Raw genomic sequence first — 27599 nt, forward strand, 5'->3', positions numbered from 1 at the left:
TGGGTAGATACCTCTGGAGAGTCCTCTGAAAGGCAATTGGAGAAGTGGGAGTAAATGTGCTCTTCAAAAGAGATATTACATAGGGACAAGAGAAGAGAACAATGGTAAAGTTACAAGGAATATTCACTATTAAGGATTCAAACTGGAGATGGCTCCCAAAGGAGTCAGGGAATGTTAGATCAGGCATGAGGGGCAATTGGAAGTGGCCAGATCAAAATCCTATAGTATGTTGCCCTTAGGATGACTTCCGTCTTCTGTTATTTTATTTTGTACAAAACTGTATCCTGCATTTTTATGTGAACATTCACCATATAATCTGTCAATATTTTATTTCATGTTGATTTTTACCCATGCATGGTCTTTTTGTTTGATTATTAATGTTTATTAATTTTATAAGCAAGCATAAACTAATGTTTCATGTTCAAAACATTGACAATAGAGGCACCTAAATGGCTCAGATCATTGGGCGTCTGCCTTTAGCTTGGGTCATGAGCTCCCGGTCCTGGGATGGAGCCCCACGTTGGATTCCCAGCTCAGCGGGGAGTCTGCTTCTCCCTCTGCCTCTGCCTCTCCCCCATTTGTGCTCTCTCTGTCTCTGTCTCTGTCTCTCTCTTAAATGAATAAATAAAATATTTTAAAAATATTGACAATAGGGAACCTAGGTGGCTCAGTTGGTTGAGTGACCACCTTCAGCTCAGGTCATGATCCTGGGGTCCTGAGATCGAATTCTGAATCGAACTCCCTGCTTGGTGGGGAGTCTGCTTCTCCCTCTGACCCTCCCTCATCTCATGCTCTCTATATCTCTCTATCCCCCTCATTCTCTCTCAAATAAATACATTAAATTAAATTAAAATACTGACAATAATCTACCTCTATACCATTTTTCCATCCCACATCCCTCCCTCCCCACACCTAATAAAACCACTGTTCTTTGCACTTTTATATAGTGTTATCACTACATGTACACACATAACTACTAAGTAAATTCTTTAGTTCCTTTTTAATTTTAAAGTTGGAAGTAATCTTTGGAACTTACTTTTTAAAAAAGGTTTATTTATCTATTAGAGAGAGAGAGAGTATGTGAGCAAGGCAAGGGGTAGAAGGAGAGGGAAAGAAGCAGACTCACCACTGAGCTTGGAGCATCCCACAGCCCCACCATCATTACCTGAGCTGTAATCAAGAGTCGATGCTTACCCGATTGAGCCCCCAGGTGCCCCTGGAACTTACTTTTTCACACAGTATTATGTTAAGAATCGTATTTTGAGGGGCGCCTGGGTGGCTCAGTGGGTTAAAGCCTCTGCCTTCGGCTCAGGTCATGATCTCAGGGTCCTGGGATCAAGCACTGCGTCGGGCTCTCTGCTCAGCGGGAAGCCTGTTTCCTCCTCTTTCTCTCTCTGCCTGCCTCTCTGCCTACTTGTGATTTCTCTCTGTCAAATAAATAAATAAAATCTTAAAAAAATAAAAAAAGAATCGTATTTTGTGGGGTACCTGGGTGGTTCAGTCATTTGGGATCTGCCTTTGACTCAGGTCATGATCTCAGGGTCCTGGGATCGAGCCCCTTATTGGGCTCTCTGATCAGGGGGAAGCCTGCTTCTCCCTCTCCCACTCCCCCCTGCTTGTGTTCCCTCTCTCACCGTCTCTTTCTCTGTCAAGTAAATAAATAAAATATTTTTTAAAAATCATATTTTGTGTGTAGTTGTCGTCCATTTTTACTGTTAACAGCATTCCATATGTGACTATGCCACACTTTATTTTCCCGTCAATGGTTATTTAGGCTATTTCCAAATAGTTTAGTCTATTTTAAATCGTGTTACTATGAACATTTGTACATGTCCGCTAGTGTATATTACAAGGACTTCTGTGGGGTATATATTTGCTTATACTGATTTAGAAGTCTTTCTGTAAAGCATAGTACATTAGAATGGCATTAGGCAAATGTTCTGATTGTGGAAATTCAAGTTTAAAATAATCAACATCTTTTCCTAAGAGGAGTTGATTCAAATACCATCCTAGGGGCACCTGGGTGGCTCAGTGGGCTAAAGCCTCTGCCTTCAGCTCAGGTCATGATCCCAGGGTCCTGGGATCGAGCCCCTCAGCAGGGAGCCTGCTTCCTCCTCTCTCTCTCTATCTGCCTGCCTCTCTACCTACTTGTGATCTCCCTCTCTCTCTGTCAAATAAATAAAATCTTAAAAACAAACAAACAAACAAATACCATCCTAGGAGTCTTGTATAGCATGCACTCAAGATAGGGTTATTTACCAAATGTTTTCTTGGGGGCCAAAATTAAAAGCAGTAGTTGATGACGGATTTTTGTCCCAGTGACCCAATTTAACATCAATGTTATTTTCAGGATACAAAAGGAAAACTGAGGACCAGAGGCAAGGAAAAGAGATACCAGGTTAACTGAAGCTTTGGATTGCTTGGCAGCTAGTCCAGAATAATTCACTTTCATCTCCTTTGAGGGTCTTCCCCTATCTAGCAACCCTCCTTGTGTGAGAGTGAACAATATGAACAAAGAGAACCAAGGAAAAGGGCTCTGTCAGATTTCTTCTCTCGGAATCTGTTGATTGTCTGCTAAGAAAAGTTTCTTACTCTTAAGGGGTTCTGAGCTTAAAAGTCTTATCTCGTTGTGAACATGTAAGAAAGAATCCTTTTCTGCATGTGTGTACGTGTGCACACACAGGCATGGATGTGTAAGGGAAAAAACACTGGACAGGCATAGAAGCTATCCTGCTACTCTATTGTAGTCTTTCTTTTTTTGAAGGATTATAAAATCTTTTTCACTTAAATGAAAATCATCCCTATACCTTAAATAACAATAACTTTATTGCTGAAACTTCCCATTCATTTTTACTTGCAGCAATTACACCTGAAACCATGCACATTATTTAGTGAAATTACCTCATTTCCTGCTTTAAGCAAGTATCTGAGACTTTGTGCCCAGTAACAAAACTGTCTACCCCTTTTCACAGCTACCTCCCATGGTATCATGATGGAAGGGAAGAAATGATTATATAAGTAGGTATGTTTGTGGAAAATGAGGAACATAGAAAGGGCCAATGGATTATGAGTGCTACATGTATCTTACTGTCTTAAGTGGGGTCTTCTTTGATAGGAGCTCAGGGGAAAATCTTGTGGTCTCTAACTTCTAGTCATTCCCATTTTTCTTTTCTCTCTGGAAAATAGTTTTTTTTTAAAAGTTAGATAGTATACAAATGTCATTCATTTAGATGGAATACAGTGCCAATGGATTACTGATTATTCCAAGCCCACACATAAAACATACATAAGAAAAAATATTGTTCCTGAATTGCAATGTGTGTTCTACAAGGAAATATTAAAATCAAGATAGAAACAGCAGAGGTTCTTCCTTGTTTGGATAGTACTTTAGGACATAACAAGGAACTACAGCCCTTTTTCCTCACTATGTCAATTGAGGATGCATTTCCTAATTTGCTTACCCTCTCCGCACCACTCCCCCCACCCCCAAAGAGCTGGAACTAAGTTCCATCCAATTAAGGTTCGTGCTTGCAAGTACATTACTATAGAGTCAATATTATTTGGAAATTCTATATGTAATCTCTATTCAGCATTTATCTAAACATAATATTAATATTTAACTTTTATAAACTCAGCCCTATAAAATAATATTATCATTGCATGTTTATTCACCTCCAGTTTTCCTGTAACAAAATATTAAAATTTGATTGTAAATATGTAGAGAGTAGAAAAGGTGAATTCCTCTTGTAAAAAGAGCATTAACTAGAGCATTCTGATTCCCATTGAGAATTAGTGTAGCAATTTTTCCATAGATAAAAGAACCTCTTATCTTATGAAGAGCTGCATTAATTACAGCCTGAAATTCTGTTTCACGCATCTTCTTTTAGAGCCAAAGAGAGAACAGAAAAAATGTGTGCTGTTGGAAGTCTGTACTCCCATTTTTCTTTTTCTTCTTCGAGAATAGATTTCTCAAAGGTAAATAGTACACAAATGCCATGAGTTTAGGTGGAACACAGTGCCAAAGCAATACTAATTATTCCAACAACAGCAGTAGCTATAACTCTAAAAGCAAAAAACAAATTCCAATGTTATGAGTAACTTTGCTGATCATAATAAAAGAAGATGAAATTTGATGTCAATAGCAGTATGAGTGTAGGAGGTAATTCTATTTCGTTTTCTTTTCAGACAAAACAGACACGGAACATGGAGATACAAGCAAATGAAAAAAAATCAGGTAATAAAGACTATAGAGATATCTATGATCTACAATGAGGCCAAAAGCTTTGGTTTTAGAGCTATAAAAGGCAGTTTCCACTTTCTATAATCTATATTAAGAACCTTACTTCCTTGTGTGTCAACTATACTCAAATAAAATAAAAGAAAAAAGACCTATACTTCTTATTTCCTCCCATCACCCTTATTGGGTGATGGTGACCAACCAATAAATAGACACAGAGGAGGAAAGTGAGAATAATCTATTGAGCAGACATTCACTATACTATCAATACTATTGTCCATGTAGAATTTACCAGTACCTGCTCCCTGCTGTCTTTGCACCTCTTCATGACCTTCGTTCCCTTTCCTATTTAGCACCAACCCTTGCCCAAGCTTTGTCCAATGACTGGTTTGTGTCAAACTGTGTGTGTGTAGGTGCAAGCCTGCTATATAATGGTGCTGCCTATGAGCTCAGGTGTGGGGAAAATTTCTTTCCTCATTTATTCATGCATCTATAAAGAAACCCAGGATATTCTTATGCACTGTTACTATAGACCATGTTTTCCATACCACCATTCCAGGAAAAGAATCAGGTGAAACGAAATACTTAGAAGATAGTAAAGAATTAAAGGTAGCAGTAGATAAGCATAACTCTACAAGAAAACAATCCCAGATAACAGTCCTACTACTCTTCTGTAAGAATCCTGAGATAAATAAACATATTAAATCTGTTAAAATACCTGAACCCGATATACGGAATTGATATTCATCAAAGTAATGCCAGTTTCCCTTTAATAGCTTGCAAAGGGTTCACATTTGCAAATGATGTTACCTGGTATGGTAGGAAGGACACAGCAGACCTAGTTTTGAATTCCAGATCTGCCATTTATTGGCTGATGACCTTGCCCAAGTACCTTTCTAATTCTCAGTGCTCTTCTACCATGCAGAAAATGATACTTGCAGAGCTATCGGTATGCTTGGAGATACTGTATAAAGTATCTAGAATGGTACCTGGTACTTACGGGCTGAAAAGCCGGGAGCTTTTGTTGTCACTGTTATTAATCATCATGGCACACTACTTTTTTCACAAAATCTTTAATATTATAATGAATATAGAGACCCTATTAACTTAAAATAATAAAATAATAAAATGCCTTAAATTCAGAGACCATTTTTGATCCAAAGTACTCAAAACCCATTTCTATTTGTCTGCTTAGTTCTATAAAGGGAAAGATATGCTACCGTGGAGAACATGAGGCCATCCAAGTACAGGTACAGGGGTAGGACAAGAGACCACTGTCCGGCTAGAGTCTGGCTGCCCTGCTTCCACCAGTCAATCCAGACTAGGCGAAGAAGCAAAATGGCACCACGAGGAAGGTGAGCAAAAGGAAAAGGATCAAACTGATCACATTTTAGGCCACCAGGGATGTCTTAAGTGATCCCAAGAAAAACAAATCACTTCAAGTCACCTGAAAAAAATAAAGAATTTTGGAAAATGAGCAATTTACATAGAAGCTAAGAATTGAAGCAAAGATTTGGATTCCTCTCAAAAATCATTTTTAAAAATTTTTGTCCAGAATTAGCCCAGTCATTGCTTCCGTTCTCAGCTTTTCTCAAGCAGTAGAAACAGAGCCAAACTTAGTTCCTTCAGGTTTCTTGTTGGCTGCAAAACGATGAGGCCCTTCATCTCCTCCCTGGTGTTGCAATCCTTTCTCTTTGCGATTGCCTCATCCACCACCTGCCTCACGCCAACACTTTGCCTACTATTTTCTTTTCTGTCCCTCCTTCCCGTGTGGCCACTTGGCCGGCTTGCCAGCAGTGGATTGGCCAGGAGCAGCGGGCTGTCATGTGACCAAACCCAAGCGGCTGTAAAGCACCTAATTCTGAGTTTTCCATGACGCACCTGTTGTGGTCACATTGGCTCCCGAGTAAATAAATGGTCAAATCTTTTCCGAAAGTGGTTTTGACAAAGAACAACTTAAGCTGCCAAAGATGTTGACACCGGGGCTGTTATCTGGGAGAATGAGTAAAGCAACCCCTTGGAACAACAAGAACAGATAAGGCCCACCTCTTTGTCCCCTTGCCTTTTTACATTGATATTCCTGTGGAAACAAAGGGAAAGAAGAAAAGGAAACAAAGGCAGATCTTTAGTGCTGGCTGTCCCAGGGTTGATTAGGATGCTGATCTGTGTGGCAGGTTTCTAGGTTCTCACCCAACTTCTTGGCTGCGATTCAAAGGATTTAACAGTGCGCTTTGTAAATAGTAGTGTACAAAGCCGGTCTAAAAATAGTACATTTCCAGGGTCTGAATTGGGTGAGTGGAATGAGTGGCAATGGCTGTGTTGTACAAGACAGATTACAAGCGAGTTACTCCATGGTACTTGATATGCAGGGTTATTCACATGCTTCATCTGGTTTGGTTAAATAATGCAAACACATTTACCAATGTACATGATCATTTTGTTTATTTGTGCTCTGGAGAGCTTTGTGTGTTTATGACAGACAAATGTACATGTTCTATTTTCTGACAATCAAACAAAGCTCTCCCGGATGAGGTAAATAGCTGAGTTAAATAGTGGAGCCGACACTCCTGAGAATCGCTGATGTGACACTCTGGTGGTTGTTAATGACAGGTTTCCTGCTGCGCTTGCTGCCCTAAAGGATTTTTGCTGAAGGTGGGAATCAACAAGAGGCTCTGACAACTAGTGGGACTGCTAGGTCTGGCTGAAATCTCTCCTGAAGCCATGTGTACAAAGGCTTGTGCCTCACTGGAAATTTTTAACTGTGACAGCAACTGGGCTTGTTCTTCCTCCCCCCAACTCCTGTGGCCCGGCTGTATGGGCAGCAAAGGTGAGGTGCTCGTCCTTAGAAGAGAGCAGACATTGCAGATGACAACTGTGGAAGGCAGGGTTGCAGAAGACTCAGGGGCAGGGAGAGGCCAAAAGGAACTTTAAGTAGGAATATTATTTTCTGGGGCGCCTGGGTGGCACAGTGGGTTAAGCCTCTGCCTTTGGCTCAGGTCATGATCACAGGGTCCTGGGATCAGGCCCCTCATTGGACTCTCTGCTCAGCAGGGAGCCTGCTTCTCCCTCTGCCTGCCACTCCCCCTGCTTGTGCTCTCTCTCTCTCTCTCTCTTTCTCTTTCTCTTTCTCAGTCAAATAAATCAATAAAATCTTAAGGAACATTATTTTCTGAAATGAAGGTGCTGGGAAAGTGTTTTGCAGTCTTTTGTAGGCAAAAACCACCCCACCTACTGTTTTCAGCCATAAGTGGTGGTTCTTCCTATGTACCTTGATGAGAGAAATTTTCTCATACCAAAGTACAATATAATTATTTCCTACCAAAAATAATCATCTCTTGGGCAGTTTGGAGACTTTATTATTTAATGCAGTATGGAAACTCTTGGGCAAAGCCTTCAGTCATTCTGGCAGGTTGGTTTCCAAAAATTTTAGATGGGAACTGAGAACAGGAACAGTGCTTGAAGTAATTGGATTAGGGAAATACATTATCAAGGACAAAAAAAAACCCATCATATCACTTTGGCAAACATTTTTCTTACCCAAAGTTCATGCCTTTAATCTGCTACAGTAAATGGGGTCTGACAGTCTCTACGAGCATACATGGTGGCACTGCTCTCTCCCCTCCTTATGCTCTGTGGCTTTAGGAAACTTATATAAATGCTAACTCCCTGGTTTCCTCATCCATATAACAGTGAGAACAGTACTCACCTCATTAAGTACATTGTTGTGAGTATTCAATTAGGTAATGTAAGTAGAGCAGTTGGCCTATGGTAATAAATGAAACCATGGTCATCACAATGAAAGGCAATTAGCAATCCAAGGCACAGCCTCTTACCTGCCTAATAACATCCTATTCTTTCTAAATGGGTATCATCTCACAGGCTGAACACTGTGCAAATGTCTAATTCCTTCTGAGAATTACCACCACCATCATTATTATGATTATCCTGGTTGTTGAAGAATGAACACTTCAGAAAGCATTAAGTCAGACTTTCCATTACCTGTTATTTCCCTTTTTATCACCATCTACATGATAATGGGGGGGTCTCTTTTTAGAGTTTCTTTTTAAAGTTTTTTTTAGAGTTATCTTGGAAGATAACATAAATCATTATTTTAGTTATTTTGGATTTTTTCAATCTGTCTTTTATTTCTTATGCTAAGGAATTATGATTTTTTTCAATAAAATAGGTATTTACTTACAGCCCCAAATAGTCTGGGACACAATATAAATTTCTTCTCTTGTTTGAACCTGAATTTTTCAAATGAATGAGAGAATATAACTGGATAGTCTTTTTGGGGTACACACCCTCAGACATGAGCAAAGTGAGTTCTGAAAGAGCCTGATGTAGTTATGGAGAAGTGAAGAGCCAAATAACTTCCTAAATGTCATGGTCACAGCAAAAACATGTTTATAACTTGTTTATAAACTTAAGAAGAGCACTATAAATGGAAAAATCAAATTGTGCAAAACAAAATATAGATGATACCTCTGATGGTAAATATTTTCAAGATTTGCTTTCAGTATCTGTACTACAGTGCCTTTTTTTTTTTTTTAAGATTTTATTTATTTCTTAGAGAACAAGAGAGCTCATGCACAATCAGGCAGAGGGAGAGGGAGAAGCAGACTCCCCACTGATCAGGGAGCCCAATGCAGGGCTCAGTCCCAGGACCCTGAGATCCTGACCTGAGCCAAAGGCAGATACTTAACCAACTGAGTCCCCTAGATGCCCCTATACTACAGTGTTTTAAACTTATTCTAAAAAGGAACGCTCACTGTTACTACCACAACTTTTAATGATTATCATCCAAAGTTAACTAAGTTCCTATAAACAGAATCTTTTCAGCCAAATATATTAAAGTATTAGAATTGACCCATTTATAAAATTCTCACATCACTATACTTAAAAATCATATCAGAAAGACAAAGGATTCTCATAATTGTCCAAGTTGTCCAAGTTTAATTTTCACTGGACCAACTGAATGAATTCCTTTGCTTCCTCTGCAGACAGGACACAATCTTGCCTCTCAGGGGCTTTGAGGGATAAAATGTGCAAACACAAAAACTAAAAGACTGACATTTCTCTTTCAATTGAGATTGATTTTCTTTTATAAGTCTATCTACTAATGTGCTGACTAGGTTCTAGTTACTGAGAGGGATTAAAAACTATACCTGTGCTCATAAGTCTTGTTTGGGAAGAAATTACTTTCATCTAAGAACCACTCATAAGTGTCCAATTACATTTAACCAGCTGCTAAAATAATGTCAGCAATCACCAAATGTATGAACAGTCAACCAAAGGGTGGGCTGGTGTGGCAGGGAAATGGTATTTGGTACAGGTAGATGGTGGTGGTTATAGGGGCTGGATTGTAACACCCCAAATTCATACGTCAAAGTTCTAACCCTCTAGGACCTCAGACTGTGACTGTATTTGGAAGTAGGGTCTTTAAAGAGTAATTAAGTAAGATGAGGTCATTAGGTCGGGCTCTAATCCACTATGACTGGGGATCCTTCTAAGAAGAGGTTATTAGGATACAAACACACACAGAGGAAAGACCACATAAAGACACAGGGTGAAGATGGCCATCTACAAGCCAAAAAGAGAGGCTTTTATGTGAGTCTTTGGTACTTTATTATGACAGCCCACATAGACTAATGCTATGACCTTGAAGGAAGAGTGAGATTTGTTTAGGTAGAGAAAGGCAGCACATGCGTTCTACACTTCTTTGTCTCCTGTTATTAAATATCTTCTTCTTATTTGCACTTGACTTTCCTTGTTGTTGTTGTTTTTCAAAGATTTATTTATTTATTTATTTGACAGAGAGAGAGAGAGAGAGAGATCACAAGTAGGCAGAAAGGCAGACAGAGAGAAGTGGGGGGGAAGCAGGCTCCCTGCTGGGCAGAGGGCCCAACGCGGGGCTCTATTCCAGGACTCTGAGATCATGACCTGAGCTGAAGGCAGAGGCTTTAACCCACTGAGCCACCCAGATGCTCCTTGACTTTCCTTGTTTAACTCCTTGGTTCTACTTAGAGTTAGAATGTCAGGAGATGGGACGCCTGGGTGGCTCAGTTGGTTAAGCAGCTGCCTTCGGCTCAGGTCATGATCCCTGCGTCCTGGGATCGAGTCCCACATCGGGCTCCTTGCTCGGCAGGGAGCCTGCTTCTCCCTCTGCCTCTGCCTGCCATTCTGTCTGCCTGTGCTTGCTCTTTCCCCCACTCTCTCTCTGATAAATAAATAAAATCTTAAAAAAAAAAAAAAGATGTTTTAAAAAAAAAAAAAAGAATGTCAGGAGATGATGGGGAGAAGGGAGATGGGAAGGGAATTGGGAGAGGAAAAAGAAGTACAGAAAAAGACTGTATGATACCGATAACATATTAGTTTCAGAAGAGGTGATCAGATAAGGAAAAGCAACAAAAAGCAGCAACTATAAAAACAGTGAGCAGTCCTAAAACTAAAGGGTGGCTTTAAGAATAAGGAACTACAGAGTATTTAATAAAATTATAAAAAATCTGAAATTTATCTGCACTTAGTAAATAAGTCTTCATTGTTCACTTGTGTCCTCTTGATAAGTTCAACCTTTATCTTTGTAAATAAATTCCAATATAGCATTATAATTAATAAGTTTTTTGATAGTTATAACATCCCAGGGTTGCCTTCCTGGTTCATTATTTTTGCACTGTTGAAATACAGTTTCTTTTTACAATGGATGTAATGACGTAAATATAATACAAAAGCATTTATATCAGTAGCAAAGACATGGCTGGTCTATTTAGTCAAATAGGACTTGCTACTCACGTGATTCTCTTACTCATTAAATATTCCTATTGATTTAGGGGTTTTCAATTGGTTGAGAAATACAGTAGAGACAATGACAATAGAAGAAGATAAAATGGTTCCTCAAATCTAGGCTAATCTAGGAAAACCCTGAAACTCATCTAATATATTTTGCCATCCAGACATAATTTGTTTTCAGTGGTGATGTAAAGAAATGCTTTAAAAAAAGAAGTGCTTAAGTGACTACATGTACATTGTTGTTTCTTAAGGAAAGAACATATGTTTGGTCTAAGTTCCTGAAAGTGTACTTCAGTCTCCGTAGAGAATTTATAGAAATCTGTTTCTTTCATTACAATTTTGCAAGTTGTATTCAGGAATGGGCAGGAAATAGAATTAGTGAGGAGAGTTTTTATAGTCTGGTCTAAACTATTAAGAAAAGAGGGTACCAGGCTCACTTAGTTGGTAGAGCATATAACTCTTGATTTTGGGGTTGTAAGTTCAGGCCCCATGTTGGGTGTAGAGATTACTTAAAAATAAAATATTTTTTAAAATTAACAAACAGGGGGCGCCTGGGTGGCTTAGTGGGTTAAGGCCTCTGCCTTCAGCTCAGGTCATGATCTCAGGGTCCTGGGATCTAACCCCGCATCAGGCTCTCTGCTCGGCAGGGAGCCTGCTTCCTCCTCTCTCTCTGCCTGCCTCTCTGCCTACTTGTGATTTCTGTCTGTCAAATAAATAAATAAAATCTTTTAAAAAAAAAAATTAACAAACAGGGATGCCTAGGTGGCTCAGTTGGTTAAGCATCAGCCTTCAGCTCAGGTCATGATCCCAAGGTCTTGGGACTGAATCCAATGTCCACCTCCCTGTTCAAGGGGAAACCTACTTCTCCCTCTGCCTGTTGCTCCCCCTGCTTGTGTTCTCTCTTTGTGACAAAAAAATAAATAAAATCTTTAAAAACAAACAAACAAACAATTAAGAAAGGTATTTAATGTGGAAAACATTTCTTCCTTCAGAACTCTTTTTTGTTTTCCCTAGGCCCAAAAGTCGTGGCCTAGTACCTTCAGAGATCCCTCCCAGACCACAGCCTGTGGGCTTACCATGAGAGGTTCTTACCTGGGTTTGTTTATAGCCTCTGTGGGTGTTATCATGCTCTTCCTCACCTGCTGGCCCTGCCCTGCATGCTCATCCTTTTTGACCCTTTGGCCCAGATCCATGCTCTCCATTTACTCCCTTGGTCTGAGTGCTTTGGCCTTCCTCAATTCCTGGACTGCTCTTATCCAGTGTCACTTTGATCAGCATTCTATAATTAGGGGACTGTCTTCTCTACTCTAGTGCCCATCCCTGGTTTCTGAAATCCTAGCCTGGGCCCTCTACTTCCCCAGGAGAGAAAGGTGAACATGTAAAACATCTTGGGTGCTTTTCTTTGTGTGTCTGTCAAAAGCACAATACTCAGCTCAGTAAACATTTATTCTTTGAAAGAAAGGAAAGAAGAAGGGAGTACTGGTTTTGTCCACAGTTGCTACACTTGGGAATGTGGTTTGCAACAGTAGGAAAAGGCCAGCTATGTCTCTGTAGCAATTCTGTTCTTAGTATGTTCTTCAAGCATTAGCCCCAACCATTACCTTCTAACCCACTTGCTTCCATACAGAACACTTTTCTCCATAGAAGGATTTTTCTTGCCATCATTATCATCAGAAACAAGGAATTTTCCAAGGGTGGGCAGATAGATTTCTGAGAACACAGCTAGAAGCCAAATATAGGAAGATTAAGGAAGGTCTCAAAAGTACACAGCTTGCCTTATATATCCCAGTGGTGTTATTATCGCCAGAAACTATGTTGACCCTATGATTCCCATTTCAGTAGTCAAAAAAACCCCAGAATAATTGGAGCAATTGTTCCCAACTCTTCTCTTAGATCATCGTATCTAGTAAAAAGGAAGGAAAAAGAAAAATTAACACCCACATTATGTGACAGATATTGAGGTAGGTATCCGTGCAAAATGTTTTAGAACATCTACCCAGCTCGTAGGCATCCCCTCAGCTATACCACTCACCACAGGTGACCTTCTTCAGCATGTTTATGCTCTCCAACCCTACTGCTCTGCCCCGCTGTCCCCAGCTGCCATATAGTCATGCACAATGAACTCCTGTTATAAGTAAGGTAAGGAATCAGACTCTTGGTGAGACTTCAAAATTGAGATTATGGGATTCCCATTCCCTCTGAGTTGGTGTCTTAGAAAGGGATATGTAGACTCAAAAGCTATGGGTAGTCACACTGTGTCAGCTCTGTTGGCTTAGAAGAGAGAAGACAGATATGCAAAGTGAAGCTATAATGGCTCTTGATGATAATCTTTTATGTCTTGGTTCTAACCTCCTTATAAGGCTTAGCTAAAATCTTGACTTTAAGAGTCAAGAATAGAATATCATTACCTTATAATTAATTCTCTGGTCTCTCACTTTTTTTCTTAAACTTGCTCAGGTTGGTTTCTGTTACTTGGAATGAAAGGAATCCTACCTAATAAAGTGACACACATGCTTTCCCTTATTTAAAATGATTTCCACAAGAGATCTCAGAGGTGTTTTTTATTTTGCAAATGAGAGAGAACTGGTATTAACTAAGTTGTATAGACTTTCTGTATGTCTTGTGCATTTCAGGAATGGCATTTGAACTCTAGATTTGTGACTACTAAAACCTGGGCTTTTTCCACTTGGCCCCTATCCCTTTGGAAGAATTCTGACAGCTGCGAGAATCCTCCCCCATGGCCTCAGATGCTGAAGTTTTGTAAACTTTGAGGTAATAAAGATTCCAGGTATCACCATCACTGTCCGCCCCCCTCTCCCTCCTGCTATTGATTCCCTGGCACAATGCCAGTTTCTGCCTGACCCACCCCATTGGGAACACAGACTGTGCATTTTTCTAGGGCTGGAGAAGTCGTCTCTGGGCTCCACAGGGAGCAAGGACCCTCCCCTAAAAGCAATAAAATCAAATCCAAGAGATTGTACATCCTCTGGATATGTTTCTGACCTCTGTCAGTCAGCAGGGCCCTAGGGCATCCAGGCTTGTACTGCAAAAGATCTCCCTTTGCATAACATTCACAACACTCCTTCCACTGGAAAATTTGACCAAGAAGGGTCAGTCTATTTGTTCCCAGGAACAGAAGGTCCTTTATCCTTCCACTGAGAGCAGGCTGCACCAAAGGCTGTGTTTTATTTATTTGGTGATTAATTATTTGGAATCTATCATTCAGATCCTTCCAGGGAGGAGAAATTTCTTCCTGTGTGAGGCCTGTGGTCTGTTTGCCCAGGGACATGCTCTGCAACTCCTGTCTTGCCCAGGCCCTTTGGTACCATGATGTTTGCTTTAGAACCTGCTATATGTTGAAGACATGGATATATTTCCCCCAATCTTCCTAATGACGTGGGTCCTAGTTAAATGACCTATTTTGTGCTCAGAAACAAAATTTATTGTCTTTCTGGGGATCCTGAGCCCAGGAACTGGGGTTGAGTTCTTGGTTTTAGTATTTTCTGTCTTCTGAGGGAGATCCAGTATAGCTCCACAGAGATGGGAACTGATTTTTATTTCCTGGATGATGATTTAGAACACCACTGGTGATGGCAGGAACCACAGTAGTCTGCCCAAAGTTTAGAAAAGTGAAATAACAGGAGCGCCTGGGTGGCTCAGTGGATTAAAGCCTCTGCCTTCGGCTTAGGTCATGTTCTGGGATCAAGCCCCGCATCGGGCTCTCTGCTCAGTGGGGAGCCTGCTTCCTCCTCTCTCTCTGCCTGCCTCTCTGCCTACTTGTGATTTCTGCCTGTCAAATAAATAAATAAAATCTTTTTTAAAAAAATAAATAAATAAATAAATAAATATATAAATAAAAAAATAAGTGAAATAACAATTAGAATCTGGAGACCTCGCTCCACTCTCATCCTGATTTTCAGTTCTTTCTCCTTCCTGTCAAATCTCTGTAACAAAATGGTGGGCAGTTCAAGAATCTAGATTAATTGTCCATGGCGATAGTTTCCTTAAGTACCATAGGGAAAAGTAAAGGATACTAAGATTAACATTAGGTTAATCTCACTTTAGTATCTGGCACAGAGTAGTCTCTGAATGAATGTGAAAAGAATGAATTTACAATAAGAGCTTACAGAACATTGAACGAAAAAAGAATCTATACATCATGATACTCAATGAGAGAGAAAGAGAGAGAGAGAAAGGGAGATCTTCTTTATAGAAGAATGGCAGCTAATAAAGCAGAAGGGTTGATAGAAAAAAGTCACTACTTTGTAATACCAGTGTAATGATTGGTCCAGGCAAGGATCATCAATAAATGCTAATGCCTCTGGGTCAAGGACTGTTGGGAAAGAAGTTATTCACAAGTCTCAAAATAACAATCTTTGGGACACCTGGGTGGCTCAGTGGGTCAAGCCTCTGCCTTTGGCTCAGATCATGATCTCAGGGTCCGGGGATCAAGCCCCACATCGAGCCCAACATCGGGCTCTCAGCTCAGCAGGAAGCATGCTTCCCCCTCTCTCTCTCTGCCTACCTGCCTCTCTGCCTACTTGTGATCTCTGTCAAATAAACAAATAAAATATTTTTTAAAAAATCAACTACCAGTTCACTCATTAATTACCAAGGGGAAGGGTGCCTAGGTGGCTCAGTTGTTAAGTGTCTGCCTTCCGCTCAGGTCATGATCCCAGGGTCCTGGGATTGAGCCCCACGCTGGGCTCCCTGCTCATCAGGGAACCTGCTTCTCCCTCTCCCACTCCCCCTGCTTGTGTTCCCTCTTTAGCTGTCTCTCCCTCTCTGTCAAATAAAGAAATAAAATCTTAAAAAAGAAAAGAAAAGAAAAAAATACCAAAGGGGAAAGAATGCCTTACTATAGAGAAATATAGCAAATAATATCTTAACAACCACCATCATTACTCAAACACCACCAATAATGGACTGGTGATATTATATGCCTCTTGATATGAGGCAGTCTGAAATATATAACATTATCACCTATTAATTTTTTGTCAAAAGTATTTAAACTGAATCTAATTATAAGGAAACAATCACACAAATTTAGGATGGTCAACATTCTACAAAAAAATGACATGGACCTTTCAAAAGAAGTTAATTTTGTGAAAAAAGAACAAGTTAGAGAGATGGTTCTAGATCAAAGAAGTCAAGAAGACATAACCAATTTCAATGTGTGAAACCTTAATGGATACCAGATTTTGAAAAAATTTATAAAAAACATTCTGGGGTCAATTAAGGAAACTTAAATTACAGAATATACATTAGATGCTCTTAGGTAGAATTAAATTTCTTATGTGTAGTATTGATTCTGAGGTTATACAAGAGAGTGTTCTTGTCTTAGGAGATACATCTTGAATGTAAAGATAAATTGTCATGAAATTTATTTTCTAATGTTTCAGTGGTAAAAGTATATATATAGTACCTAAAGTGTGTGTGTGTGTGTGTGTGTGTGTGTGTGTGTGTGTGCTGAGAGAAAGCAAGCAAAATTGGAGCCCAATGTTAACAACTATCAAATCTAAATGAAGAGCATACATTTACTCTACCATTCTTTCAACCTTTTTGTGGGTTTGAAATTTTCCAAATAAGTAAATTGCAGGGGGAAAAGGATGAAGAATAGACTGACATTCACCTTATGAATGAATCAGAGCCTGGGTAGTTCTTTTCCTGAAATAAGAGAGAGAAACTGGGAAGCTGGGGCAGAATAAACAGGCAATAGAATCACAGAATATCATAAGTTGAAGTTCTTTAAAGTCTAATATATAGACTGGTTCTGAAAAATGAGGGGCGCCTGGGTGGCTCAGTGGGTTAAGCCTCTGCCTTCGGCTCAGGTCATGATCTCGGGGTCCTGGGATCCAGCCCCCCCAACCCCGCCACCGCCGCATTGGGCTTCCTGCTCAGCAGGGAGCCTGCTTCCCACCCCCCTTTCTCTGCCTACATCTCTGCCTAGTTGTGATAGCTCTCTGTGACAAATAAATAAATAAAATCTTTTTTAAAAATGATCTGCAAGAAAAAGTTTTCTAGTTAAAAAAATGAGGGACAGGGCACCTGGGTGGCACAATGGGTTAAAGAGGTAAAACAAGATCCCAGGGTCCTGGGATAGAGCCCCACATCGGGCTCTCTGCTCGGCAAGGAGCCTGCTTCCTCCTCTCTCTCTCTCTGCCTGCCTCTCTGCCTACTTGTGATATCTGTCTGTCAAATAAATAAATAAAATCTTTAAAAAAAAAAATGAGGGAAACAATGTCTGTGCTTTATCTTCCTTATCCTGAATCACAACGAATACCGTTAGTATACCAAAGTTCTCAGTAAAGAAATGTTTGATTTTGTTTAATGTCACAGTTTTTAAACTTATTTGACCATGGAACCCCCTTTAAAAAATGTTACCCCTATTAGTTTCTTTAGAAACACTGTTCCTCAGAAGAGAAGTTATAGAAACCCTGATCTAACTTAACACCCTCATTTTACAGGTGAAGAAATGGAAACTCAGACCAGCTGATGTCTCAAGGTCACAGAGGAAGAACTGAGCCCAAAACTCAGGTTTGGAAAAAAGGTAATGCAAAGATAAGGCTTATTGATATTCACGGAGAAGGAGAAAGGTTTCTTATAAAAATCATGTGGATTGAAATATTTAACACTATTTCAACCAAAGAAAACCCCATATTTTATCCCATTTATAGATGTTCTACATATAGGATCTGTTTTGCAAACATGACACCTTTGTTTATAACCATGGAGACATATGTTGTTTGCTCCTAATATTGTACCATACGTGAGAAAATGAAATGCCTTCTATCTGTGATGCTAATTTAAGTTTCATCCTGTTATAGGGACTAAATATTACATGGAATTGTGATAGAATTGCCCTGTCTTAAGTTACACTATTTACTCTAACAGTTGTGATAGGCTAAGGGGGAAAAATTCCCGCATTTTATTGCTTTACAAGCCAACCACGTTGAGAACATACATCTGCTTTAAAACCACACAATTTCTTTTCCAGTGCCCAAGCAGATTTGCTCTGGGCTCACGCAGTTCTCAAACGGGGCTGTGTCTCTGATGGCTGCAGTTTGCATTCCGATCATGAGCACAGCCCTGGTGCAGGACGGGCAGTCTCAGTCAACAGATGTCAACTCCCCTTGTAAAGGCGCTGTTCTGTCTCACAACTGGCAAAGAGAACTGAAGGAGTTCCCTTCCCTTTATGGCTTTTATCTCTCTGGTTAATAGGGGATGATGCTTAAAGGAGGCAATTCTTGAGCAATAAATCCAGACTGCAAATAAAGCAAGGGGAGAGGGAGGAATATTACAATGTAAGAAGTTTCCTTTGTTGACTATGTTTAATTGGGATTCCACACATGAATGAAGAAGAGAGGAGATTCTCTCCCAGGGTGACTGGGAAGGGGAAAAAAGGTGGGTTTCCTCTGGCTGTCTGCTTTTTAATGTGCAAATGAGAGCTTTTCCCAGCCCAAGAGAGTTTGCAGTTCTGAGTACAGAGCTGGTGTCTCAGTGGGTGCTCAGTAAATACGAATTGAAGAGGATGGTGGCTTTGAGGAGTGGGCTCAATTACATTCTCTTAGGCACAGCCCTCTAGCGACACACATAAAGGTCACTCTGTCTACCCCAGTGAGCCCTTTGAGTACGGAGAGAGGTCTTCGTTCCCTCATTTGTTTTCCCTCTTACCTGAAGTTCTCTCCAACCCACTCCGCCTTCTGCACTCAGAGGCTGATGAGAACAAAATGGGGAAGAGCAGAACCAACAGCTGCTATAGCCTCACTTCTTGTGCAGCCTCCCTCCGTGGAACTCCACAGTATCCTCCTTGAGCTGGCGGGAAGAGAAGGAGACTAGAAGAATAGTCTGGAGAATTAGTTGGGGGCTACAGCAAGAGACATGGTATGAGAGACTGTATTTTCATTCCCAGAAACTCAACCTTTCTGACAGGATTACACAACCTGCTGTTCCTCCTGGGGGTGGGGAGTACACAATTTCTGCACCTTTGATGTTTGGCTTGGGCATGTGAGGACTTCAGCCGATGACACGTGGGTAACCTCCGCCATGCCTCATCTGAGCAAAAGTTTTAAGAGCCTACTATGAACTGAACGTGTTTCCACCCAAAACTCACATGTTGAAGTCCTAACCTCCACTGTGATGATATTTGAGGGGGGGCCTTTAGGAGGTAATAACATCATGAGGGTGGAGCCCTCATGAGAGGGATTAGTGCCGTTGTAAGAGGAGACATAAAAGAGATGACTCTCTCAGCCATGTGAGGACACAATGCAAATACGGCTGTCTGTAGGCCAGGAAGCAGATCCTCACCAGACACTGAATCCTTGGTCTTGGACTTCCCAGCCTCTAGAACTGGGAAATCTGAAGCCACCTACTCTATGGTATTTTTGTCGTTGTAATCTGAACTAAGACAGGACTATTGTATGTTTCCAGCAGCTTTCTTGCTATTTTTCTCTTTGCTTTAAGAATGCCATGTCCAAAAACGGCAAAGGCTCTTTCAGCCTGGATCTGGAATGAAGACATGAGGCTAATGTCATGCACCTGTCTTTTTTATTACAGATTCCAGAAACAAAGCCTTTGTAGTTGTAACTGAGATTTGAGGGCTGTTTGTTACAGCAGCAGAGCTAATTTATGCCATGTGAGTGAAATAGGAAAATGAAGTTTGTGACTTCAGTAGTCCACCAGTTCTGGTCTTTACCCATCAGGCTGCAATTTGTGATGAAAAAAGAAAGCTCTGCAGCCTTTGTACATACTGTTTTGACCCTGCCCACAGTACTCCTTGAACTAAGCAAAACATAGTGTGTTGTATGATAATCCAACTACTAACAGGTCCCAACAAGCAAGGGGCTTTATGTGAGGGTAGGCCCTCCAAAAATAGAATAACTTTAACTTTCTCCAGAGACTTTTATGAAAGGCACTGTATCTTTCACTTGTCTGGGTAGCAATCCAGATCAATATCAGTGCCTCCGCCAGTGCTGTAGGCACTCATAAACTTCCAAGAGGAACTGGAGGCTCTCATAAACTTCAAGAGGGGCCTATAGCAGAGTAGCATGATGACATAGAGAACTTTGACTCCTTTGTGCTTTGCCTTAGTATATACGATCTTTCCCCAAAGCATATGGCTATTATAAATTATAACTAAATAGTGGACTAATATCATGAACAGGGAAAAAGTACCTCAAAGTGAAATATTCATTGAATATTCATTTGAACTTGCATTCAAATATAGCTTTGTGTTATTAGGGATAATTATTTGTTGGTTTAGCACCATGCCTTTATGAAGATGGTTGCTTGAAAATATTGAAACACACAGCCTCCTTCAGAAACTCTTTGACTATAAAATTCTCATGCTCTTGTGAAATTTAAGCAGATTACATCATACCACTAGATTTTGTTAGTTATCATAAAATAAGGAGTTCAAGCCAACAGATGATTATAACTGACAACAGGAATGTAACTGTGAACTTTAAAAATATGCTAATGCTTGTCCCTGTATAAAAATATTAGCCTAAGTTCTTTCTATGGCATATGTGTATGTGTTTATAATCTATTTTTGTAAGAGTGTAAAAAAAATCAGCTCCAAAAATATCACTCTCCCCTTTGACATTTATCAGCGATAGCAATAATGTCAGGGAGGATTAGTATACTGAAGAAGTACAGAGATGCTGCCTAAAGCATATCTTTTGGTTTTATTTTAAAAGAGTGTTATATATCCTGATTCCTGCCCTAATTTTAATGATATTTTAGATCAAATTCATATATAGTAGATAGTGACTATGTTGAGGTCTGGCATCTGGCCCTATTCTTCTTTGTAGACTTGAGAACTTGCATAAAGCCCAGTGAATAGAGGGCCTTAAAAATTATTTGCATGGACAGATAGAGAGATGGATGGATGGAGAGATGGATGGAAGAATACATAAAAGAATAGACAGAAGGGTCTCCCCTCCTCCCCAAAAATGAAATGAGGAAAAAAGTTACTGTTTCTGTGTTGATATTAAATTAATCTATTTCAGAAAGAAGGCCATATTTTCTTTTACTAGAAATAAGATAAATATAAATTAATATAAATTAAATTATGATAACCATTACCATAGCAATCAATCGGAATATTGATTTCAAGGCATGTTTTGCTTTTAAGTGCTCCTCTTCTGTTACTCCTTAGGGTCTTGTTGATGGATGATTTTCTTCATCCATCCAGCCCCCAGTGATTTTCCTTGAGAACTCTTCCACAGTGACCCACTACAAGATAGGGTTTTACCAACTAAGGAGGGCACATGGCTTGGAGTTCCTTAGTTACTCTAATGGAGTCATGAGGAATAGATAAGTTTCTGTCATGTTTCTATAATTCCTCTTATAGGAACAAGGAAATTTAGATTGGAATGTGGTTTTCTTGGTGAGACATTATGAAGTCTATAATTGTCTTTTTTTTTTTAAAGGTTTTGATTTCTTTTTTTTTTTTAAGATTTTATTTATTTTTCAGAGAGAGAGTGGGAGAGAGAGTGAGCACAGGCAGACAGAATGGCAGGCAGAGGCAGAGGGAGAAGCAGGCTCTCTGCTGAGCAAGGAGCCCTATGTGGGACTCGAGCCGAAGGCAGCTGCTTAACCAACTGAGCCACCCAGGCATCCCTATAATTGTCTTAATGAAATGTTGATTCCCATACTCCTAGATCTGTTAGGTTTTAATTATCAACTACTTGTTTCATCCATGAAAATAAGAAACTTCCAAAAGAAATTTTCACTTCCTTCCTTTAAAAATCCTATATTGGGGATGCCTGGGTGGATCAGTCCTTAAGCATCTACTTTCAGCTCTGGTCATGACTCCAGGGTCCTTGGATCAGGCCTGCATCTGGCTCTCTGCTCAGCAGGAAGCCTGCTTTTCCCTCTCCCACTCCCCCTGCTTGTGTTCCCTTTCTTGCTGTCTCTCTCTGTCAAATAAATAAATAAAATCTAAAAAAATAAATATTGACCTTGCACTTCTCTTTAGTTGTTGCCCTAGTTCTCTAGCATTTGATCCCAGTCACCACACTTTCCTTCTTGAATTTGACTTCTCTCTTAGCTTTTGTGACCTCACTCCTATGTTCTTTTCCTATTTCTGAAACTATTCCTTCCCACAGTCTGCTGCTGGACTCTGTCCATAATTCACCTTCTTTCTTCCTTTCTTCCTTTCTTTCTTTCTTTCTTTCTTTCTTTCTTTCTTTCTTTCTTAAAGAATTTACTTATGGAGCACCTGGGTGGCTTAGTCCTTAAGCATCTGCCTTCCGCTCAGGTCATGATCCCAGCGTCCTGGTATCGTCCTGGTATGGAGCCCTGCATCAGGCTCCCTACTGAGCGGGAAGCCAGCTTCTCCCTCTCCCACCCCCCGCTGCTTGCATTCCCTCTCTCTCTCTGTATCTCTCTGTCAAATAGTTAAATAAAATGTTTTTAAAAAATTCTTTATCTTTTTATGTCTTGGTTGGTAGAGACTCTCTGATTCCCCTGCCTGGAATTTGAGAAAACCATTCTCCCAGAGTTTAACCAACAGTACATTAAGACATTAAACATTCCAGTTGTTATACCCCAATAACGGGTCCGTGATTAAAGGAGCGAGACTGATGATACAAAGCGAAGGTCAAGCAAAGTTTTATTTCGCACCAAGCATCAAGAATCTAACCGAACGGTCGGGGACGCACCTCTTACAAGAGAGGGTGACCCTTCTCTGTTTCACAGTTTAACTTTTAAGGGCAAAGGCCATGAGGTCGGGCCTGGCCACGCACAGGTGGCCAATGAGATCATAACACACACAGGAAACTCCCCAGTGATGCTAGGTGACCAACTGAGTTACAGTTTACCCTAGTAGACATCTGAACCAGCCTATTACACTTTGATTGGGATTGGCGCCCAAATGGCGGGGGCCCATACTCCTCGGTAACCAGGGAGACAGTACGCATCCCCCCACTGACCGGAAGTCTCCAACTGGCCTGACCCACCTTTGTATCTGGGCTTTGTTACCTGAAGCTGGTTTCCGGGACTTGTCTCCAAGTAAATCCCCTGGGGGAAGAGGAGCAGGGACAGTTTCTAAATAGGTCCTTACTCCAGTGCTTATATTATGGCAGTCATTATGCTAGACTGGAGTATACAGAGACATCTCCTACCATGAAGGAACTTGCATTGTAAGGGGGAGGAGGACAAGCAAACAAAGGCAAAGCAAGGGTGACATTTAAAAGTAAAACACCGTTGAGTGTAAGGAGGAGGGAGAGAGTGATCCTGAGTGAGAACTCTAAGAAGAGGCAGCAGCAAGCTGGGCTTTAAAAAACAAGTAGAAATTTTTTCAATGAAAACGGGATAGTAGGAAGAGAAGTATTCTAAAAGCCGGTAAAGTAGGAAATTGTTCTAAGCTTGAAGGAAAGGGAATGATATGATGTGTTAAAAACTATGTGTGTGTGTGTCTGTGTGTCTGTGTGTGTCTGTGTGTCTGTGTGTCTGTGTGTCTGTGTGTGTCAGGGAGGTGGTAGAAGAAGAAATAAGAAAAGTAAATTGGGACCAGCCCACGAAAGCAGATGTTTGTTTCATTTACTTGAATGAAATGTGCTTTGTACTTCCTGTGAGAAGGGTAGGCCCCTAAATTTCAGGGCTGACATTCACTTATGTAGTTACAAAATAATAGAAGTTGACATTAAGTTGAAAAAGTGCAATCACATGATTTCCTGCCATACACCAGAGAAATTCATAGCAGTAAAACAAGTTATTTAGTGAGCCAGTACGTTGTAGATTCTTTTCCAAGTCTCATTGCTTCCCTGGCCAGCCCTGGACAAAAATGCAAGTCAAGTTAAGAAGAAAAAGGGGAGAGAAAAAGAGAACAAGGGGAAAGGAGAGCTGGAAGGGGAGAAGAAGATTAGGGCAGAAGGGATTCACAACTCTGTTGTTCATGTACACTGTTCTCCTACTGAGACTTTAGCAGAAGAGGAAAGCAGATTGATCAAACCATTTTAATGAGCCTTATACTCCTGCAACTCCTGCAATCCTCACCAGAAACATAAAATCTGGGCTTTCCAATAAGAGGTGGATATTTTTACTCTACTGGCTTTACAGGGACATGAAACACGATCACCATTTTCGAAGATAGGATTTACCTGAGACTGACTGGTTCAGAAAATGCCTCATTAGAGAATCCATCTCTTCTTCAATCCTTGGATAAGGAAAACAACAAAACTTTCTATAGGGGCGCCTGGGTGGCTCAGTCATTGAGCATCTGCCTCTGGCTCAGGTCATAATACCAGGATTCTGGGATCGAGCCCCGTTGGGTTCCCTGCTCAGCCGGAAGCCTGCTTCTCCCTCTCCCACTCCCCCTCCTTGTGTTCCCTCTCTCACTGTGTCTCTCTCTCTGTGTCAAATAAATATATAAAATCTTTAAGGAAAGAAAAAAAGAAAGCTTTCTATAAAGAACATCAACAACAGCTTATAAAGAGACTATGAAAATTTGAAAACATTTTAAAACCCAGATTATGCGTATCACTGAATCAGAAGCTAAATCTTACAAAGAGATAATATATACTGTCTGAAGGGATTAGAGTTTGAGAAAGGGAACAGGCTAATGTCAATGATGGCTGCCATGATGGACATGAAAACCTAGATGATAGAGTGAGAGAGAAAGCTCTGTGTTGGGGTTACTATCATCTGAAGAGGACATCTAAAGAGGAAAATGAATCAGAGATTGGTCTTCCATGAGTTGCTATCTAAAAGGTTGGGAATAACATCTGTGCGAAATGGCTGTCGGTGAATGAAGAAAAGCCATTTCCCCTTTTTGTGATAAGCAGTAATGTGACACACAGGAGAGTATACCTTCTTTTCATAGCACTAGGTTTGGTTTATCTGAAGAAACACTGTTCGAACTGAAAAAAAAAAGAAGAAGAAGAAGAAAGTGCACTTACGGGCTGTGTAAATGAAGAAGCTTGCACCTCAAATGGTTCAAGAGGATTTGTAAGTAAAGCTCCAGAACCCAGACAGAAACAGTGACATTAACATGGTGTATTTAAAGGAGATGAAATCCAAGGGAATTTGCCAGATTCAAGAGGAACTCCTCTGTGTTCTATCCAAGCTGAACATTCCATTTTTACAAGGGCTCCTTTGTTGTCATGTTTATACACAGACTAATAAATGCTTGACCTTTTTTAGTGATGAAGGAACAGTCTGTGCCTCAGGAGCGTATTATTTCAAGAAGCACAAATGAAGAGAAAGACCAAAGCCTTCTGGGACAGATGGACTAAATATTTTGATATTAGAACCACATGGGGAAAGGCAGGGACTGGGAAACAGAAATGGAGGCCTGATAAGGGAACCTGGAAACGGCATCAGTCCTCTCAAATGTTTCCAGGGACGCCAGGTGTGTAGGGCACCGACACCAACCTCACATGGTGAAGGGAGCAAAGTGAGATAAACATTATCTTGATGCATAGTAAAAATGAACAATAAATGAGAAAAATATTTGTGATCTGGCAAAAGTGTTGATTTCTCAACTTGTGATGTCTGAATGAAAATGGACTGGTATTCATCCCACCTTTACTTTCTACCTAGAATTAAGTGGTGTGTATGAATTAAGTTACTTAATCATCACATTGACCCTAAGATGCAGGCACTACTATTTCCACCGTCATCTTTTTTTTTTTTTTTAATATATGGATACAGAGGTTACAGATAGGGTAAGTAACCTCTCAGAATCACAGAGTCTTAGAGTGGCTTTAACCCTATTTGGTCTGATGCCCAATTCCCTCCCTTACTCTGTCCCCCAAATGACTTGAGCAGTCACTAACCTCTGGTCGCCCTCCCTACTCTGATGCTACTTCCTTCTCCACTCCCATTTCCAAACAGGAGCTGCTGATAAATTAAGAGGGAACTCCAGAGCAGCGGAGGTACCTGTGTAGTTGCCCTTAAAGTACCTCACATAATTGTGTGTCTTTGAAATGATAAGTCACTGGTGATTGTTACAGTGGCATGGGGCATGCTTAGACTGTGGCATCTCATGACTACGGACTGTTTTATCTAACATCATATTGTTAACAGTCTTTTCAAGAGGAATGAATACTAACTGAGGACGGTGACAGAAAAGTTTATTTTAAAAACTGAAAATAACTTCAGATTCAAAAAGCAATGGCCAAAGACCAATGATGAAATATGGGACTCCAATTATCGAACTGAAACCACAGGTATCAAAACTGCAGCAGAAAGAAACAGTGAAAATGGGAAAGCCCTAAGTGACGTGAAACCATCGTTCTCGCTGTTGGGCATAATGAACGCCTACCTGCATTCCGTGCCGCGGGATGCACAGTTTTGGTACCTCCGAGACTGTTCGTAAAGAGCCACGTGGAATGGGACCGATAACAGCTCTGCTCGAGGACAGCAGTACGGAAGGGGTGTCTGCCTGGGAGTCAGAACCAACCTGTCCTCCTTCCCCCTTGTCCCCGCCAAGGAATCGAGGTGCTCGGAACTTGCCTCTGTCTCTCCCATCCCCCGCCCCATCCTACTCCTGTTTTCAGAAGCAATCAGATAAACTCATTCATTCTGTAAAGTTTAATGTGCAACTCTTCCAAGGGCGGGTGGTTCTAACTGAAAATCAAGCCTCTGGACCAAGGTGCACAAGGTTTCAAATTTAACTCATTATATTCAGGAGTGTAAAAAACCAAGAGGCAGCTTTTTGTTGTTGTTGTTTTTCATAAATGATCTAATCCTACTTCTCCAGCCTTTTCCACACTGGGTGATATGGGGTGGGGGGGATCTTAAAATTGCCATTTAAAACCATCTCAGTCTCTTCCAGTTTCAGAGAGCCTTATTTTGAGCAATTATTCAATCACTTATAATTTATCACCTGTATTAGTTTTCTGTTGCTGCTATTTAAAAAAATGAACAAAAATTTAGCGATTTAAAACATGAATTTATTATGTTCCTGTTTTAAAGTTTACGAGCCCAAAAATGGGTCTCAAGGTGTCAGCAAGGCTGCTTCCTTTCTAGAAGCTCCAGGGGAGAATCTCTTTCTTTGTACTTTCCAGCTTCTACAGGCTGCCTGTATTCCTTGGATTGTGGCCCTATTCTTCCATCTTCAAAGCCAACAACAGCCGATGGGGTTCTTCTTACATCTCATTTCCCCCCCTCCCCGATCTGGCTCTTCTGCCTCTTCCACATTTAAGGACTCTGATCACACAGAGTCTGTCCAGATAATCCAGGACCATCTCCCTACTTTAAGATCAGTTAATTAGTCACCTTAATCCATCCACAGTCTTAATTCCCCCTTGCCATGTAAAGTAATTTTTCATAGGATTCAGGGATTAGGATTCGGATATCTCTAGGGGGCCATTATTCCACCCACCATATTACCTTTTTGAACTTGTTTCTCTCCCTCTCGCTATTCCTTCCTAAATTGGTGCATGGGTGCATACAGGTGGGGAGAGAAGGCCTCACACCCAAGAGCTATTATCTCTCCTCTGGATCCTTGCTGGGTTCTCCTGCAAGGTGCTAGACCAAGCTTGTTTCTGGCCAGACAGGATCCCACGGATTAAATCTGTGACTTGTGAATTTGTGTTTGTTACAGTTATCTTATGTATAATAA

At 40.6% G+C, this 27599-nt stretch overlaps 2 long non-coding RNA genes across 5 annotated transcripts in view; one reads left to right on the forward strand and one right to left on the reverse strand.

Annotated features, from left to right (window-relative positions):
• Positions 1-5587, forward strand: part of LOC116584711 — a 69431-nt gene extending 63844 nt beyond the window's left edge. Inside the window, exons 3-4 of the long non-coding RNA XR_004283297.1 lie at positions 4186-4234; positions 5433-5587. This is a non-coding gene — a long non-coding RNA (uncharacterized LOC116584711). The remainder of the gene's footprint in view (positions 1-4185; positions 4235-5432) is intronic.
• LOC116584710 overlaps positions 1-25065 on the reverse strand; it is a 47115-nt gene extending 22050 nt beyond the window's left edge. The window contains exons 1-4 of one of the 4 annotated variants that reach the window (XR_004283295.1): positions 24931-25065; positions 18701-18841; positions 7940-8000; positions 2808-3968 (exon numbers count right to left, since the gene is read on the reverse strand). This is a non-coding gene — a long non-coding RNA (uncharacterized LOC116584710). Of the gene's footprint in view, positions 1-2807; positions 3969-7939; positions 8001-12493; positions 12930-16658; positions 16694-18700; positions 18842-24930 lie in introns of those variants that run through there. The other 3 variants (XR_004283293.1, XR_004283294.1, XR_004283296.1) reach the window with 3 other exon arrangements.
• Between the last annotated feature and the right edge of the window lie 2534 nt (positions 25066-27599).

This window comes from Mustela erminea, chromosome 2, assembly GCF_009829155.1.
Source record: "Mustela erminea isolate mMusErm1 chromosome 2, mMusErm1.Pri, whole genome shotgun sequence".
Lineage (NCBI taxonomy): Eukaryota > Metazoa > Chordata > Mammalia > Carnivora > Mustelidae > Mustela > Mustela erminea.